Source organism: Triticum aestivum, chromosome 5A (assembly GCF_018294505.1).
Source record: "Triticum aestivum cultivar Chinese Spring chromosome 5A, IWGSC CS RefSeq v2.1, whole genome shotgun sequence".
In the NCBI taxonomy this organism is placed as follows: Eukaryota; Viridiplantae; Streptophyta; class Magnoliopsida; order Poales; family Poaceae; genus Triticum; species Triticum aestivum.
The window spans coordinates 45525534-45544648 of NC_057806.1; the positions used below are offsets into that span (position 1 = coordinate 45525534).

At 44.7% G+C, this 19115-nt stretch overlaps 1 pseudogene; it reads right to left on the bottom strand.

Moving 5' to 3' along the window:
* Positions 1-776: 776 nt before the first annotated feature.
* LOC123101200 (B3 domain-containing protein Os11g0197600-like) lies at positions 777-15278 on the bottom strand (annotated as a pseudogene).
* Positions 15279-19115: the final 3837 nt, after the last annotated feature.

A 19115-nucleotide genomic window follows, 5' to 3' on the forward strand; every position in this document is an offset into this window, starting at 1 on the left:
TGCTTTATCTATAAAGATGGGAGAAAGCCTATTCCAAGAGGATGTCAGCTATATAAGAGAAGCTCATTCGGGTGAACAAGAAACTAAAAACATGAACGAGGCACCACTAAATAAAACACTAAACAAATGGAGCTTGCTTGTTCCTAGCAATGAGCATAAGCCTTCCCGAAGCACCATGACACCACTCACCAAGCACGCCACCGCTCCCACGGGACACTCCAGTTGCTAGGCCCGGCGATGTATGATGATATCATCGGTTTGAAGGAGAGGGGTCCGAAAACGACGCTTCCAAGGAAGAGAACGAGGTACGCGTATGTTTTCGTCACCCGCCTGACCAAGGTCAAGCACAACATTTACCGGCACCTCACTGGCCAAATGCAGAGCCCATCAAGGACTTTGCTACACCTATGTAATATCAAGGGGGACTGATTAGTTTAGAAAGGAAATACGCAGTATTACATAGATTGATTACGTAGGTATAGCATCATTGGCCCATCAATGACAACCGAAAATCACACCAATGCAACTTGGCTAAAGGGTACTACCAGCAGCTTGCCGACATGACATTGATCCTGGCAACCCCCTGGTTTTGGGATGGCCTCGCACGGCAAGAAGACTGTCATCTAAAGAAGGCCAAGGACACATTGAGGTAAATCACCGGCGACAAGAAGGGTCTCGGACAACCTAGGTAGCGTACATCGACGGACATCACAGAAAGAGACTCCAAGGACAGGTAGTGTCACGACCCGGATTTGGTAGAATCCAAGTCTCTGTGCTCACTGTGCTATTCCTGGATCATAGCTAGCACACACAGTAACACAAACGAATATCAGTAAGACATACATCATTCTACTAAAATGGTGGATCCAAATAAATATAAATCATACCTTAGGCACAACTCAAGCTGGCACATAATACAATGACACTACTAGGAAAATGGCTACTAATGGCGCACCAGTTTTGCCTACTAATGGCGCATCACTGGTGCGCCATTAGTATCATGCCACTAGTATTTTTTACTAATGGCGCACCACTGGTGTGCCATTAGTATCTGGTATACTAATGGCGCACCACTGGTGTGCCATTAGTATCTGGTATACTAATGGCGCACCACTGGTGCGCCATTAGTATAGGCCACGGTGCGCCATTAGTATAGGCCACTGGTGTGCCATTTGTATTTTTAAATTTTGAAGGCGGGAAAATAGTAGTGGCGCATCGTCTAACCCCCACCGTGCGCCATTGCTATTTTTGAATTTTGAATTTGGATCTGGATCGTGATTTTTTTGCCCATTTTTTGCTCATTTTTTTGCTCGTTTTTTGGCACGATATTATTTCAAATTTTGTTCCTGTTTTTGGATCTTGTACGTTCTTTTGCCGTGTTCTTTTGCCAGAGAGGAGTTCGCCGGAGAGGAGGAGGAGGAGGTCACCGGAGAGGCGCTCGCCTACATCGCTGGAGAGGAGGAGGAGGAGTTCGCCGGAGAGGAGGAGGAGGAGGTCGCCCGAGAGGAGTTCACCGGAGCATCGGAGAGGAGGAAGGAGAAACCATGAGGGGATGGGAGGAGAGGAGGGAGGAGGAGCTCACCGGAGAGGAGGGAGGAGGAGGTCGCTGGAGAGGAGGAGGAGGTCGCCGGAGAGGACGAGGAGGAGGTCGCCGGAGAGGAGGAGGGTAGTATGGTGGAGGAGAGAAGGGAAGATGGAGTGGAGGAGAGGAGGATATGGAGTGGAGGAGAGGTGGAGTGGAGGAGAAGAATGAAGAGGTAAGGAGGAGAGGACCACGCCCAGCCATATATACGGCATAGTAATGGCGCACCGAGGGCAGGTGCGCCATCACTAACTTTTTTTATTTTTTTTTGATTTATTTTGAATTTTGAAGGTGGGAAGATACTAATGGATCACATAAACTAGGGTTTAAGCTTCTATCACTCTAGCAACCCATCATCTACTTGCTACTTCCCAATGCCTTCCCCTAGGCCCAAATCATGGTGAAGTGTCATGTCGACGTTCACATAACACCACTAGAGGAAAGACGACATACATCTCATCAAAATATCAAACGAATACCAAATTCACATGATTACTTATAACAAGACTTCTCCCTTGTCCTCGGGAACAAAAGTAACTAACCACAAAGCATGTTCATGTTCATGATCAGAGGGGTATTGAATATCATTAAGGATCTGAACATACGATCTTCCACCAAATAAACCAACTAGCATCAACTACAAGGAGTAATCAACCTACTAGCAACCCACATGTACCAACATGAGGTTTTGAGACAAAGATTGAATACAAGAGATGAACTAGGGTTTGAGATGAGATGGTTCTGGTGAACATGTTGGTGAAGATTGGTGATGACGATGGCTTCGATTTTCCCCCCCTGGAGGGAAGTTTCCACGATGGAATCGCTCCGCCGGAGACCTAGATTGCTTCTGCCCAGGTTCCACCTCGAGACGGCGGCTCTTCATTCCAAAAGTCTTATCTCTATTTTTTCTAGCTCAAAACCCTTCATATAGCAGAAGATGGGCACCAGAGGCTGGCCAGGGGGCCCACAAGCTCAGCCCCCCAGGCTTATGGCCACTTGGTGGGTCCCCTCCTGGTATTTCTTCGCCCAATATTTTTTTAATATATTCCAAAATAATTCTCTGTAAAGTTTCAGGACATTTGGAGTTGTGCAGAATAGGGATCTCAGATTTGCTCCTTTCCGGTCCAGAATTGCTCCCTTCCGATCCAGAATTCCAGCTGCGGTATTCTCCCTCTTCATGCGAATCTTGCAAAATAAGAGAGAAAAGGCATGAGAATTGCATCATAAAGTTTAATAATAGTCCATAATGCAATAAATATCAACATAAAAACATGATGCAAAATGGACGTATCAGTGATCTCCAGCATGACCCTATAGACGTGCAACTTGATGTTGTAGTCATGGTCCAGGAGCTCGAACACGCACACGCCCCACTTATCCATGTTGTTCTCCATGGCAAACGCACCCCAACCGGCGTTGAATGCCGCGTGGGGACACTCGCTGCCGGTGTACTCGTACAACACCTTCCACGGCTTCACTGAGGGTCCCATAGCGTTATCTTCCTGCTATCCTTTGGGAGGAAACTTTTCATGAACATGTCTAGGATGATCTACGGTGTCCCAAGTCGACCAATAAGCGAGCAATGCAGTTTTAGAATATGTGTATGAAGAGAAGAATTTGATTAATTACCATGAAGTACGAGGCATAGACATCGGTTTGCTTCATTTCCTTGATCACGAAGGGCCTCTTGGATTGGAACCTCCGTGCCCTGTTCATGGCATCTTCCTTGTCCCTTTGGGTTACTCGACGTCTCTGCAACTTAAATTCCGGCCTTCTCTAAACCTTGATGACAACTAAGTATAAAACAAGATGCAAATTATGAAGATAGTTCTGTTCAAATTTTGTTCTATTCACTAATCAGTGGTATAGTGTGATAGAACCACACCCTTACATGAGGGAAGAAAGAATATTTACCTGTGCCATGTTGGGTCTCACCATTGCTCCTGTTGAACATCGGGAATTGACTCTATGGTGCATGCTTGTTACCAAAATATTTGTGCAACGTGGTTAAGTCCATGCACATGGATTCTGGTGCAAATATACATGTAGGAACTACATATATGTGCGCAAGTTAGCTCGATGACAAGAGCATATATAGGAATCATTTTACAATGTAAAATACATTACTATCTAGCTAGCAGAGTCAAAACTGACACTGAAATATAAGCCATCTCAAACAAATATATACGTAAAACATCACTACTTATCTTGAAATCGATTCTCGATTGGAGGCTTGATCTTACTTACCTGCCAAACTATTACTTGATTATGCTCCTTTAGAAGCTGAAGCAGTAGACTTCTCCCCCTCAGCCTTAGACTTCTTGGGTGGATGAGGCTCCAGTTCTGCTTCCACTCGATGTGCAAGCAGGTACATGTTAGCTTCATAACAAGAGCATATAAATTCCGATGAAAATGAGCATATACATTCCGATCGAAGAAGAGCATATAAATCATTTTACAACATCAAGCCATCAGAATAGTTAGTTTGAAATCAATGGATCGGAGGGTTAATCTTAATTAATTACCTTTCAAAGTGACACTTGGTGGTCCTTGAAAGTGCGTTATATCGACTAGAGGGGGGGTGAATAGGCGATTTTTATGAAAGTCTTCAAAACGTGGAAGTTATGAAGACAAACAGTAGAGATATGCCTATCACTATGCAGCGGAAGTTAGATTACACTAGGCAAGCCATGATCAAGTATTCAACAGAGTGAAAGCACAATGACAAGTAGCTGCAGTGTAATAAGGATCAGGTAGGAAGAAGTTATGAAGCCAAACAAATCATACAGTTATATTGTGAAGACAAAAGATATAGCAAGCAGGCAATGGCTTCACAATGAGTAACAGTAAGTAAAAGGAAGTGAAGATGAAACCAGTGACTCGTTGAAGACAATGATGTGTTGGACCAGTTCCAGTTGTTGTGACAACTGTACGTCTGGTTGGAGTGGCTAGGTATTTAAACCTTAGGACACACAGTCCCGGACACCCAGTCCTGAACACGCAGCTCAGGACCCCAAGTCCTCACCGTATTCTCCTTGAGCTAAGGTCACTTAGTCCTCACCCAATCACTCTGGTAAGTCTTCAAGGTAGACTCCCAAACCTTCACAGACTTTGTTCACTGGCAATCCACAATGTCTCTTGGATGCTCTGAACACGATGCCTAACCGTCTGGGGATGCACAGTCCTCAAGTGTAATAAGTCTTCAGATCACCCAGACAAGAAGACTTAAGTGATGCCCAATGTACTCTGGCTCTGGATGGTTAGGGCTTTTCTCCTCGCTAGGAATTTTCTCTCAAAGGCTTCGAGGTGGGTTGCTCTCAAACGATAAAAGCCGTGCAATGAAATCTGAGCAGCCAACCGTTTATGGTTGTAGGGGGTGGGCTATTTATAGCCACTTGGCAACCCGACCTGATTTGTCCGAAATGACCCTTGGTCACTAAGGAACTGACACGTGTCTCAACGGTCAGATTTCAAACTCTCATGGCAACTTTACTTGGGCTACAAGCAAGGCTGACTTGTTCGGCTCTGGACAAGATTCGCTCTCATTGTCTTCACTCGAAGACATAGGTTTTTGGTTTAGGCATCACTTCAGTCATTCTGACTGGTTCTCCTGGACCCCAGTTAACAGTACGGTGGTTCCTATGACTCAACACAAAAAGAAAAAGAACTACGAAAGATCTAAGTCTTCGAGCTCCATAGGCTTCATAACATGTCTTCTTTTGTCATAGTCTTCAATGTGAATATCTTCATATACCACCTTTGGCTTCAATGTCTTCATACATTTTTAGGGGTCATCTCTGGTAGTGAAACCGAATCAATGAGGGACTTCTACTTGTGTTATCCTGCAATTCTCACAAACACATTAGTCCCTCAACTAGGTTTGTCATCAATACTCCAAAACTAACTAGGGGTGGCACTAGATGCACTTACAGTCCTCCCTTTGAAGTCGAGTCCTGATAACCCACAAGTATAGGGGATCGCGTTAGTCTTCGAGGGTAGTATTTCATCCAAATTTATTGATTCGATAGAAGGAGAGGAAAAGAATATTTATGAGCCTTAGCAGTTGAGTTGTCAATTCCACCACACCTGGAAATTTTACTTATGTAGCAAAGTGTTTAGTAGCACAGTAACAATAGTGATAGGAACAATAACAGTAACACTAGTAGTTTGTAGTGATTGTAATAGTAGCAGCAACGAAAGTAACTTAGCAAAGACCAATATGAGAAAAGCGTAGGCATTGGATCAACGATGGATAATTTTGTTGGATTGTATTCATCATATAAAAATCACAACCTAGAGCAATACACAATAGCTCCAATTCATCAATGTAATGTAGGCATGTATTCAGTATATAGTCATATGTGCTTATAATAAGAACTTGCATGACATGTTTTGTCCTACCCTCCAGTGGCAGCGGGGTCCATAAGGAAATCTAAGGGATATTAAGGCCCCCTTTTAATAGAGAACTGAAACAAAGCATTAACACATAGTGAATACATGAACTCCTCATACTATAGTAATCACCGGAAAGAATCCCAATTTTTTCACCTTGGGTATGCGAATCATAACACATAATAGGTGCATACAACTTGCAAGATAGGACAAAGAAATCAAATATATTCATGAAACATAGAGGGTTCAGATCTGAAATCATGGCACTTGGGTCCTAGTGACAAGCATTAAGCATAGCAAAGTCATAGCAGCATCAATCTTAGAACATAGTGGATACTAGGGATCAAGCCCTAACAAATTGACTCGATTACGTGACAAATGTCATCCAACTCCATCACCTTCCAGCAAGCCTATGAAGGAATTACTCACTCCTGGTGGTGAGCATCATAGAATTGTTGATGGAGAAGGGTTGATGATAATGACAACGATGATTTCCACCCTCCGAAGCCCCAAACGGACTCCAGATCAGCCCTCCCGATGAAGAACAGGAGGTGTCGGTGGATTCATATCATAAAACACGATGATTCCTTCTCTCTGATTTTCTCCGCAAGATGATACTTATGGAGTTGGAATTAGGGTTGCCAGAGGCTCCAGGGGCCCACAAGCTCACCAGGCGCACCCTAGGGGGTGGGCGCGCCCCTGAGCTTGTGGCTCCTGGGTGGTGCCCTCCAGTATATTCTGGAAATATTCTCCATAAATTTTACCTCAATCCGAGAACTTTTATTTCTGCACAAAAATAATACCATGACAATTCTGCTAAAAACAGCATGAGTCCGGGTTAGTTCCATTCAAATCATGCAAATTAGAGTCAAAAACAAGAGCAAAAGTGTTTGGAAAAGTAGACATTTGGGATGTATCATTCTCTAGATGGAGACTTTGCCCCATTAGCCTTGGACTTCTTGGGTGGACGGTGCTCCGATTATGCTTACGGTTCAATGTGCACACAGACACATGTTAGCTCGTTACCAAGTGCAAAGAAATCATTTTACAACATTAAGCCATATCGTATCAGTACATATGTAAAAAGTACTACCACTTTGAAATAGATCGATCAATGGGAGGATTCTTCTTAATTACCTGCTAAACCGTCGCTTGATGCTTCTCTCTCAAAAGCCAAATCACAAGGTGGAGCTTCAGGCCTTTTCCTCTCCGCAACCTTTGGCTTGTGTGATCAGTCCAGTTCTACTACGATATCATCAGCCTTCCTGGACCTAGCCCTCTTCCTGACCATAAAACCAACGTCTTACCTAGTGACAGGGGGCACGGTTGATCTTGGACCGATCCTCCACATGTTGCTACGATGGTTCTGGTTCCACTGTGTCGTTGCAGGACATGCGCCTTTCACTTTCTTCCTTTTTATCTGGACTTTCTAAGAATGTGTTTTCCACTTCCTCTTGCGAAACAGTGTCATCTGCATCGATGCTCATGTCGTCGCCCCCTTCATATTCTTCAGAGGTTGGTTCTTCTTCGTCATCATCATCATTTTGTGGGGTGCCATCTGCATTGGTGCACGTGTGCCCTTTCTCATCATCAATGACCATGGCAGCCTCCATGCGTTGCGGATGGTCGAGCAATGCGTACGGGTCCTCGCAGAATGATGGCAAGAACACTTTCACTGAGAACTATGACTGCCCATCATAATAGAATACTAGCAGGCAGTCGTACATGACGCGATGGTCTGAGAGAAACTCCTTCCATCCATGCACAAAGCTTAGCTCCCCGGACATTTTATCCAGCTCTACTTGCCATTTGTTCCCGCTTGGACCTCTCAGGGAAACCACTCTGGTATACTCTTCCAAGTATTTGTGGAAGTCCAGTGGAATTGGCTGCAACATATGTTATCATTTAATTAATGTCTAAGAATATATGTATACACACACACACACACATGTCGAGCTCAACAGATTAGTGATGGGCCCGGCACCCGTCAAAGGTGATCAATTCTAGCTCTTTATTAGTGACATGATCAATAGTAGTCTTGGAGATTGATTTCAAGAGTTGGGTGATAGCTAGTGGTGTAAATAATCAATCTGAACTAATGCCAGGGTTGGGTGCAAATCCCCTATCCAAACATGCATTATATTTTGGGGGAAATATTACATGTGTGTCTTTTCTTTACAATCTACAAAACAGTAAATACGAATAATATCAACTTTCATGAAGCAGATTATATTAGGATATAACATACTCATATATGTGTGTATATGTTATCTCTCTTTTACTCATTTTTAAAGTCAGGAAACACAGTATAGTCCATCTTTGAAACATATCAATAACTACTCGAACAAAAATTGTGATGAAAAAGACTATGTACAATCTTAACTTTGTCAAATTAGTAAGCACCATTCCTAAAGTGGACCTCAATGGAAAAGAGAATCTTGACAACAATCATGCAAATATGGTAGATAAAAATGGACCACCAAACATGAGTTAGTCACTTTAATTTCTTTATGAATCAAGAAAACCAACCACTTGTTCCATGGATAAATCGTCCTTTAGAATTGAGGGCAGAAAATATTGTCATTCTAGTCCTTCTCATCTCTTTCCTCCCCTTTATCACTCTCCTTCCTTCCCTTCTGCTCATCTATCTCCTTTTGTTGCTCCTCAATATATTTCTTATTTTCTCGCCGCTCCTTCTCTTCTTTCTCATTCTCATTCGTGTCCTCTCTTTCTTTATGTGCCTTCTCCTTCTTCTCATTTTCCTCCCTTTCCCTCCGACCCCTCCTCCTTAATTTATTTATTCTCATTAGCTCTCATTTTCTTCTCTTTCTCGTCCTTGTACTTAGCCATCTTCTTAGAGGTCTTATGACTCTCCTCTTTTTTCTTATCACCTTCTTTTTTATTTTGCTTCCTTTTCTCTTTCATATTCATATTTTCATCTTCCGCTTCTTTTACCTTCACATTGGAGTTAATCTTCCTGATGATAGTGTCATTGACAGAGTTCTTCAATCACTGCCACCAAGCTACAAGAGCTTCATGATGAACTATAATATGCAAGGGATGGATAAGACAATTCCCGAGCTCTTCGCAATGCTAAAGGCTGCGGAGGTAGAAATCAAGAAGGAGCATCAAGTGTTGATGGTCAACAAGACCACCAGTTTCAAGAAAAAGGGTAAAGGGAAGAAGGGGAACTTCAAGAAGAACAGCAAGCAAGTTGCTGCTCAAGTGAAGAAGCCCAAGTCTGGACCTAAGCCTGAGACTGAGTGCGTCTACTTCAAAGAGACTGGTCACTGGAAGCGGAACTGCCCCAAGTATTTGGCGGAGAAGAAGGATGGCAAAGTCAAAGGTATATTTGATATCCATGTTATTGATGTGTACCTTACTAATTCTCGCAGTAGCGCCTAGGTATTTGATACTGGTTCTGTTGCTAATATTTGCAACTCGAAATAGGGGCTACGGATTAAGCGAAGATTGGCTAAGGATGAGGTGACGATGCACGTGGGAAATGGTTCCAAAGTCGATGTGATCGCCGTCGGCGTGCTACCTCTACATCTACCTTCGGGATTAGTTTTAGACCTAAATAATTGTTATTTGGTGCCAGCGTTGAGCATGAACATTACATCTGGATCTTGTTTGATGCGAGACGGTTATTCATTTAAATCAGAGAATAATGGTTGATCTATTTATATGAGTAATATCTTTTATGGTCATGCACCCTTGATGAGTGGTCTATTTTTACTAAATCTTGATAGTAGTGATACACATGTTCATAGTATTGAAGCCAAAAGATATAAGTTTAACAATGATAGTGCAACTTATTTGTGGCAGAGCCGTTTAGGTCATATTGGTGTAAAGCGCATGAAGAAACTCCATGTTGATGGGCTTCTGGAATCACTTGATTATGAATCACTTGATGCTTGCGAACCATGCCTCATGGGCAAGATGACTAAGACTCCGTTCTCCAGAACAATGGAGCGAGCAACAGACTTGTTGGAAATAATACATACTGACGTATGCGGTCCGATGAGTGTTGATGCTCGTGGCGGGTATCGTTATTTTCTTACCTTCATAGATGATTTGAGCAGATATGGGTATATCTACTTGATGAAACATAAGTCTGAAACATTTGAAAAGTTCAAAGAATTTCAGAGTGAAGTGGAAAATCACCATAACAAGAAAATAAAGTTTCTATGATCTGATCATGGAGGGGAATATTTGAGTTACGAGTTTGGTATTCATTTGAAACAATGTGGAACACCACAGCATAATGGTGTGTCCGAACGTCGTAATCGTACTTTACTAGATATGGTGCGATCTATGATGTCTCTCACTGATTTACCGCTATCGTTTTGGGGTTATGCTTTAGAGACGGTTGCATTCACGTTAAATAGGGCACCATATAAATCTGTTGAGACGACGCCTTATGAACTATGGTTTGGCAAGAAACATAAGTTGTCGTTTCTTAAAGTTTGGGGATGTCATGCTTATGTGAAAAAGCTTCAACCTGATAAGCTCGAACCCAAATCAGAGTAATGTGTCTTCATAGGATACCCAAAGGAGACTGTTGGGGACACCTTCTATCACAGATCTGAAGGTAAGATATTCGTTGCTAAGAATGGATCCTTTCTAGAGAAGGAGTTTCTCTCGAAAGAAGTGAGTGGGAGGAAGGTAGAACTTGATGAGGTCACAATACCTACTCCCTTATTGGAAAGTAGTTCATCACAGAAATCAGTTCCAGTGATTCCTACACCAGTAAGTGAGGAAGCTAATGATGATGATCATGAAACTTCTGATCAAGTACTACCGAACCTCGTAGGTCAACCAGAGTAAGATCTGCACCAGAGTGGTACGGTAATCCTGTTCTGGAAGTCATGTTACTTGACCATGACGAACGTACAAACTATGAGGAAGCGATGATGAGCCCAGATTCCGCAAAATGGCTTGAGGCCATGAAATCTGAGATGGGATCCATGTATGAGAACAAAGTATGGTCTTTGGTTGACTTGCCCGATTATCAGCAAGCCATAGAGAATAAATGGATCTTCAAGAAGAAGACTGACACCGATGGTAATGTTACTGTCTCCAAAGCTCGACTTGTTGCGAAAGGTTTTCGACAAGTTCAAGGAGTTGACTACGATGAGACCTTCTGACCCGTAGCGATGCTTAAGGCCATTCGAATGACGTTAGCCATTGCCGCATTTTATGATTATGAAATTTGGCAAATGGATGTCAAAACTGCATTCCTTAATGGATATCTTAAAGAAGAGTTGTACATGATGCAACCATATGGTTTTGTCGATCCAAAAGGTGCTAACAAAGTGTGCAAGCTCTAGCGATCCATTTATGGACTGGTGCAAGCCTCTCGGAGTTGGAATATACGCTTTGATAGTGTGATAAAATCATATGGATTTATACAGACTTTTGGAGAAGCCTGTATTTACAAGAAAGTGAGTGGGAGCTCTGTTGCATTTCTGATATTATATGTGGATGACATATTGTTGATCGGAAATGATACTGAATTTCTGAATATCATAAATAAGAATTTTTCAATGAAAGACCTCAGTGAAGTTGCTTATATATTAGGCATCAAGATCCATAGAAATAGATCAAGACGCTTAATTGGACTTTCACAAAGCACATACCTTGACAAAGTTTTGAAGAAGTTCAAAATGGATCAAGAAACGAAAGGGTTCTTGCCTGTGTTACAAGGTGTGAAGTTGAGTCAGACTCAATGCCCGACCATTGTAGAAGATAGAGAGAAAACGAAAGTCATTCCCTATGCTTCAGCCATAGGTTCTATCATGTATGCAATGCTGTGTACCAGACCTGATGTGTGCCTTGCTATTAGTTTAGCAGGGATGTACCGAAGTAATCCAGGAGTGGATCACTGGACAACGGTCAAGAATATCCTGAAATACCTGAAAAGGACTAAGGATATGTTTCTCATTTATGGAGGTGACAAAGAGCTCGTCGTAAACGGTTATGTCGATGCAAGCTTTGACACTGATCAGGATGACTCTAAGTCACAATCCGGATATGTATTTTTATTGAATGGTGGAGCTGTCTGTTGATGCAGTTCCAAGTAGAGCGTCATGGTGGGAACTACGTGTGAAGCAAAGTACATAGCTTCTTCGGAAGCAGCAAATGAAGGAGTCTGGATGAAGGAGTTCATATCCGATCTAGGTGTCATACCTAGTGCATCGGGTCCAATGAAAATCTTTTGTGACAATACTGGTGCAATTGCCTTGGCAAAGGAATCCAGATTTCACAAGAGAACCAAGCACATCAAGAGATGCTTCAATTTCATCTGCGATCAAGTCAAGGAAGGAGACATAGAGATTTGCAAGATACATACGGATCTAAATGTTGCGCACCCGTTGGCTAAGCCTCTCTCACGAGCAAAACATGATCAGCACCAAGACTCCATGGATGTTAGAAGCATTACAATTAATCTAGATTATTGATTCTAGTGCAAGTGGGAGACTGAAGTAAATATGCCCTAGAGGCAATAATAAAGTTGTTATTTATATTTCCTTATATCATGATAAATGTTTATTATTCATGTTAGAATTGTATTAACCAGAAACTTAGTACATGTGTGAATACATAGACAAACGGAGTGTCACTAGTATGCCTCTACTTTACTAGCTCGTTAATCAAAGATGGTTAAGTTTCCTAGCCATGGACAAAGAGTTGTCATTTGATAAACGGGATCACATCATTCGAGAATGATGTGATTGGCTTGACCCATCCGTTAGCTTAGCACGATGATTGTTTAGTTTGTTGCTATTGCTTTCTTCATAACTTATACATGTTTCTATGACTATGAGATTATGCAACTCATGAATACCGGAGGAACACTTAGGGCTCGTTCTTTTGGTGGCTTCTAGAATAAGCTGCAAAAAGATGCCCCTACCTAGCTTATTCTACAAGCCCAACCAAATTTATTTTTTAGAAGCCTAGTAGTTGAGACTTGACTAGTAGGCTTCTAAAAAGAAAATTTTGGTTGGGCTTCTAGAATAAGCTGGGTAGGGGGCAGCTTATTCTGGAAGCCCAAAAAAGCTAGCAAAAGAACTCGCCCTTAGTGTGCTATCAAACGTCACAACGTAACTGGGTGATTATAAAGATGCTCTACAGGTGTCTCCGATGGTGTTTGTTGAGTTGGCATAGATCGAGATTATGATTTGTCACTCCAAGTATCGGAGAGGTATCTCTGGGTCCTCTCGATAATGCACATCACTATAAGCCTTGCAAGCATTGTGACTAATGAGTTAGTTGTAGGATGATGCATTACGGAACGAGTAAAGAGACTTGTCGGTAACGATATTGAACTAGGTATTGAGATACCGACGATCAAATCTTGGGCAAGTAACATACCGATGACAATGGGAACTAAGTATGTTGTTGTGCGTTATGACCGATAAATATATTCGTAGAATATGTAGGAACCAATATGAGCATCCAGGTTCCGCTATTGGTTATTGACTGGAGATGAGTCTCGGTCATGTCTTCATAGTTCTGGAACCCGTAGGGTCCGCACGCTTAATGTTCGGTGAGGATCGGTATTACAAGTTTATGTGTTTTGATGTACCAAAGGTTGTTCGAAGTCCCGGATATGATCACGAACATGACGAAGAGTCTCGAAATGGTCGAGACATAAAGATCGATATATTGGATGACTATGTTTGGACATCGGAATGATTCCGGGTGAGTTCGGGCATTTACCGGAGTACCGGTGGGTTACCAGAACCCCCCGGGGAGTATATGGGCCCTAATGGGCTTTAGTGGAGAGAGAGAGAGGGGCGGCCAAGGCAGGCCGCGTGCCCCCTCCCCTTGGGTCCGAATTGGACTAGGGAAGGGGGGGGGGCGCCCCCCTTTCCTTCTCCCTCTCTCCTCCTTGCTTCTCTCCCACTCCAACTAGGGAAATGGGGAAATCCTACACCCAGTGGGAGTTGGACTCCTCCCAGGGCACGCCATAGAGGGCCGACCCTCCCCCTCCTCAACTCCTTTATATACGGGGGAGGGGCACCCCATAGACACACAAGTTGACAGTTGTCTTAGCCGTGCACGGTGCCCCCCTCCATAGATTCCACCTCAGTCATCTCGTTGTAGTGCTTAGGAAAAGTCCTGCGTCGGTAACTTCATCATCACCGTCATCACGCCGTCGTGCTGACGAAGCTCTCCCTCGACACTCAGTTGGATCGAGAGTTCGTGGGACACACCGAGCCGAACGTGTGCAGATCGCGGAGGTGCCGTACATTCGGTGCTAGGATCGATCGGATTGTGAAGATGTACGACTACATCAACCGTGTTGTCATAACGCTTCCGCTTACGGACTACGAGGGTACGTGGACTACACTCTCCCCTCTCGTTGCTATGCATCACCATGATAGATCTTGCGTGTGCGTAGGAATTTTTTGAAACTACTGCGTTCCCCAACAGTCGGGCCACCCCGTTGTCTCGGGTAAAGGCCATGTCCACCCTCTCGGTCTTCCCGACCAGTATCCCCAAGCTAGCAGCAACCCGAGCATCCTGAAGCGGCTTCAAGGGAGCCCCCGAGAAACATAACTAGACCTGTGTGAGAGGCTTGCCCTGTGGCTCAACCCTCTTCCACTCATGGAACTCGAGGATGCACTCAGTGCCAGGTACTCTGCACAACCCAAAACTTAGAAGACGCTCGAAGTCCTCTGCTGTAGGGAAATCAACCTTATACATATTGGCCTGAGTAGAATAAGCTCGCACTGAAAATTACCTGGAGCTAACTCACTGAGCCTCCGCATAATCTGAGCCTCAGACACATCACTTTTTGTGACTTTGACAATCCCCGTGGTGGTGCTCTGGGGCTCCTCTGGGATCTCCTTCGCACTAGGAGACTCAAAAAACATCAACCCGGCAAAATAAACTCCATAAATGGTAATACTCGGCATATGATCACGTAGTATCAGGCACTCCCCCGTGTCATGCGCTGGCTTGAGGCAAGTATCACATAACCCAGTCACACATTCAGCTATAAAGTGCCCCTCTCACCACATCGATAACACAACATCTTCTCCTTTTTAAGAGCCCACTTTGAAGCTCTATGTGCATCTGTCTTGTCGGCGGCACTGACAGCACCCGTCAACAAGGGCTCAGTCACGGGCACCGGCACCACAGCATTAGCCAGCGCCGTCACCGCGTCGACAACCTGACCGGGCAACTCCGGCGCCTGTCCGGAAGTGGGCACCTCTGACCCAGCTAACCCCGGCCCACTCTGTACCGGCAATTTCTGGGCCTCACACCCATCAGCAAACCGCCCCCCAGCCATAGCATCCACATCAGGCCCACCAGAGCCCAACAGGAAATTCAAACGCTGGATCCGCGCTGCACGGATCTCAGCCAATCTACCGCCGGCGCCGGCACCGCCGCTGCCGCCGCCAGCTTCTTCTTCTTCTTTCTCTGAACCAACTTCCACACCCCCGCCTCGAAATAATCAGACAAGGTAGGTTTGGGGAGTCTCACCTTGGGTAGAGGACCTCGCCAAGGCCTGATCACTGAAGCCGTCGTACGACGACGGATGACCCGACGGACTATTTCGACGGTGTCTTCCTCCTTCAGTCCCTGCCTAGCCAGATCGTCGCGGGGGATCGCCAAGTCGACAAGCAGTGACACCTCTTTCTCGGAGTAACCAACCCGGAATGCCTCGCAAATCGCGTCCGTCGGCGTCGGCGAACTCGCCGGCGACTCCTCGCCGTCTAAGTCACCGTTCTTGTCATCCGCGTCTCCAGCGGCGTCGTAGAGCACCCAGAGTCCTAGAATCACCCTCCTACCCGATGTTCCCCGGCGGGAGAGACCGCCCATGTCGTCGCCCGCGAAGTCGCCCCGTACCTCATTTGTTTTGTATACCTCACAGTGTAAAATGATTAATGCTCTATTTGCTTATTTAAGATCATGGTGATCATTTTTAATAGAAAATGTGTATTTTAATTTTCTCCCCTTATTGTTGCAGGTTAGAGTGCAGCTTTCAAATAATTTTCTTCCCTCGGGATATTTTAAGACTGTTTGTTACCCATCAAGTTCAGGAAAACCAAGGGTATCATATGAATTGGATTACGTAGAAGACACAGAGATAAAATATACGTGGTTGCATTCATATAGACACTAATTTATCCTTACTAGGGCTTAATTAGGTCATGTATGGTTCATGAATTTGCTATTTCTTTACAATTTTTTTAGAAGTTTCTAGCACATAGGTCCAGCATGTTTAGGAGGTTTGCATTGCTCTGAATGTATGAATTAAGGATGCCCCGATGTTTTGAGTTTAGATATGATAATTTAATTTCAAAAAAAATTCATACATTTGTGTAGTAGTAGCATAGTTGTGACGCCTCGATAACAATTCTAGAATTGAAGGGGTATTTTATTTACTATCTCCTCTAACTATTTTTGGTTTGGCTGAAAAAAATTATGGAGTTTTTTTTCAGAATTATGTTATCTATCTTGCGCCAAATTAACCACTTCTTTCTGAACTGTAGAGACCACTATGGTTAATTTTATTATCATAGCAAAAGAAATCCAGTTTAATCATGATATCATGACCATGTGAACTAGGTATGCAAGGTTATTTCTCTGACTACTATGCTGTCAAACAGGAAGCTACACTGGTTGTTTCTTTGGCAATTACAAATCAGCATCCATCATCTACAGACACCAAAGGAATATGTTGTTGGAGAAGGTGCGGCATTGTGGTGAGCAGCAGGTTGTGTCGTCGTGGTGGTAACCCTCGGCTATGATGGTGTGCCGTCCTTGGCACCGAGAATCGGCCTGGGATGTCGTGGAGGGGAGAGGAGGGGGTGGGCGACGTCATGGAGAGGAGGGGGCGTGGCGCTGAGAGCAAGGTGCGAGCTAAATGACGTGGCGTCGAGGGGATGCGACAATGAGAAGCCGTGGTGGGCAGAGCACGCCAGGGAATTGAGATGTGAGTGTGACCGTTGCATCGTGCGACGAGTGAGAGGGTGAATTGTTTTTTAAGGTGAGAAGAGAAGGATCGGTTGTTTGCTTTCAAGGGAAAATCAGTTGTTTGCTATGAGAGAAACGTCACATACTTCTGTATATAGAGAAAAATCTCACAAAGCCTAACAAGTCATTTCTAGCAGCTGCTAGTGAGGGAGTCCTGGACTAAGGGGTCCTCGGGCGTCCGGCCTGTTAGCCATGGGCCGGACTGATGGGCCGTGAAGATACGAAGACCGAAGACCGTACCTGTGTCCGGATGGGATTCTCCTTGGCGTGGAAGGCAAGCTTGGCGACCGGATATGTAGATTCCTTTCTCTGTAACCGACCTTGTGTAACCCTAGATCTCCCCGGTGTCTATATAAACCGGAGGACTTAGTCCGAAAGGAGAGACTCATTACCATAGTCATACATGCTAGACTTCTAAGATTTAGCCATTACGATCTCATGGTAGATCAACTCTTGTAATACTCATATTCATCAAGATCAATCAAGTACGAAGTAGGGTGTTACCTCCATAGAGAGGGCCCGAACCTGGCTAAACATCGTGTTCCCTGTCTCCTGTTACCATCAACCTTAGATGCACAGTTCGGGACCCCCTACCCGAGATCCGCCGGTTTTGACACCGACATTGGTGCTTTCATTGAGAGTTCCACTGTGCCGTCGACGACAGGATCGATGACTCGCCTCGTCTTTAAAGACAATATCAGCGCCGGAGGAGAATTGGCCCCAGGCCAAACACTCCGGCTGGGCGGCTTTACCATGACCGCCCGCTCGGCCGTTAAGCGAACGATGACTTCTCGGGACATCAAAAATCCCCTTTGCATCGATTCCAAACACTCCAAGCAGATGGGTTCGGCGGACTTTTCGTATTTAAACGAGCTCCTTGATCACATCATCGCCCTGGGGATCGCCACAGATTACGATCGGATCGGGCTTAAACCCGACCGAAGAGAAATCAAATCTCCATCGGTCACTCACCAGGTAGCAGTAGTCGAGGAGCAAGATGGTAACTCTTCCCCTATACTAAAGAAGGACTATGTCCGGATCGCCGACCCCGCAGGGCCGGACACCCACCAGCAAAAGGAGGTGACTGGCCTTCTGAACATAGAATCGGACATCGGGCATAGACAACCAGAAGATACTCCGGAGCCCGGACTGTCGAGCCTGGAAAACCTTCAAACTCCGGATCATCGATCGGGTCAGGGTCCGAATTCAATTCCACCCACCCACCCAGACATAAGCGCTCTCATGAGCATACAATAGCAGTCTCAGGAAACGGTCCACCACTTCTTGGCCAGGTTCCTCCTTGTCAAGGATAAGGTTAAAGATTGTTGCGACGAGGACATGGTATTTGCGTTCTGCAACAATTGCACGAATGAAGGAATCCTCAATGCCATTAATCGCCGCCGTAAACAACACTTCACTGACTTGGCAAATATCGTACAGAAGTACAACACAATGGAAAGCGCTTGGAAGGATCAGGCACCTTGTTGGGGGCCATCGGTCCCAACTCAACCGCTGGTCAAGGCGAAAAGGACACATTCCCATGACACACCCAGTCTAATAGCCAAGAAACATAAATCCATTACGCGGCATGGAACCATTCTGGAGGGATGGCTTGATGGCCCTTGCAAAATACACACAACACCGGACACCATACCAACCCACAGCCTTAGAGCATGTTGGATACTCCGACAGGTAGCCAAGAGCGGCGAGGACATCCTTACCAAAAACGTCCCAGATCAAAACCCTCCAAAAGACGACGACCCCAGAGTATTGACGGTCTTCGAGACATTCACTTCAAACAGTAAGCGCAAAAGGGCACTCCGTGACCTTGCCAAAGTCTGTCAAATCGCCGCGATAAACCCTTAGAACAACACGGCTATAACCATTAATGCCAGGGACGAACCAAAATACAAGACAGTCTGAGCGCCAGCCGCATTAGTCCTCAGTCTCATCGTGGACAACTTTAGACTCGCCAAGGTCATCATGGACGGCGGCAGCGGACTAAACCTCATCTATGAGGATACACTCCACAAAATGGAAATAGACAAGAGGCGCATCAAGCAAAGCAGCACGACTTTTCGAGGAATCATTCCTAGTCGGGAGGCGCAGTGTGCAGGAAAAATCACACTTGACGTGGTATTCGGCA